General features: G+C 43.5%; 1 pseudogene; it reads right to left on the bottom strand.

Moving 5' to 3' along the window:
* Positions 1-7: 7 nt before the first annotated feature.
* Positions 8-1,239, bottom strand: LOC119344906 (annotated as a pseudogene).
* Between the last annotated feature and the right edge of the window lie 4 nt (positions 1,240-1,243).

Raw genomic sequence — 1,243 nt, 5'->3', positions numbered from 1 at the left:
CTAGCACTGAGCATCATCAAACCGTAGCCAACTGTCCAGCTGGAAAGGAAGACTCTTTGATTGCGGTGTCCCAACAAACCGTAGCTCCTTCAGCTTTAGTGGCAAACTGTCCAGCTGGAAAGGAAGCCTCTCCAATTTTGGACAATTGTCAATCACAAGTCGCTCTAGGGATGGGAATTCCATACCCTTGTCCCCAATAGTTTCCAACGAGTAGTTACGAGTAAGACTGAGACTCTTGAGGCAACGAAATGTTTTTGTCTTGTCCTGTCCATTGCACAATTTGTCACCATGGCACCTCATAAATGCTTGCACTATACCAGAACAGGAAACTATATGAAGTTGTTCAAGGCGAGGCAAATACATAACCCAAGAGAGGTGCAATAGCCGTCCGCAGTAAAACAATTCCAAATGAATGAGCCTTGGGAATATAAATGCTGGAGTTGCTCCCATCCACTTTATCTCTCTCAAGGATCTCATCATAGTTAAGCTGAGGTTGTTGAGAGCACCAAAACAGTTGTTTGGTTGTTCCGTATCATGTCTTACTGTTATTTCTCGAGTGTCAATTTCTTCACTGATATCCAGTTCATACAAGGTCCTTTGTGCAAAGTCGGTTGACAAAATATCATTGAATGTACCTACGTCCAGCAGAGCCAAATATCTAACAGGGAGGTTTGCTTCTCCTAGTGACTCAAGCTGAGCAGAACCTTCGACCACAATACCAAGCGCTTTCAACTGAGGTAGGGTGCCCAACTCTCGGAATATTGACTCAGGTAGGGATAGGGTAAGAAACTCATCAAGTCTATTACCTGCAATGCTTTAAGGCTAGACACGACACCAGCTGGTATTCTCACGTAACCACCAGCAGACCATAGGTACAAGAACTTGAGGTTGATGAGCTTTCCAAAGGAGCGAGGCACTTCAGTTGCCCCAAATTCATTTCGTGACAAATCAAGGTATTCCAGCTTTACCAAGGAACATAATTCTTCCGGTATCCTCTTGACGTTGTTTCCGCTCAAATCCAGATATGTCGGTGAACTGCAATTCTTAATTGCTTCAACAATTATGCTTTCATCCAATATGTTGTTCCGAAGGCACAAGATCCTCAGTTTTATGGGATCAAGATTGAACCTAATAGGAATCCTGTTGAACATCAAGGAGATGCACTCAGCTTTGTTCGAAAGGATAATAACTTTTTTTGTCTCTGCCACCTGGTGCAGCCACAATCCATTTGTCGTTGTTCTCA

This window comes from Triticum dicoccoides, unplaced genomic scaffold (assembly GCF_002162155.2).
Source record: "Triticum dicoccoides isolate Atlit2015 ecotype Zavitan unplaced genomic scaffold, WEW_v2.0 scaffold192065, whole genome shotgun sequence".
NCBI classification, from domain to species: Eukaryota; Viridiplantae; Streptophyta; class Magnoliopsida; order Poales; family Poaceae; genus Triticum; species Triticum dicoccoides.
Note: the sequence above shows the minus strand (reverse complement) of the source record. Positions and strands in the feature narration are given on the sequence as shown.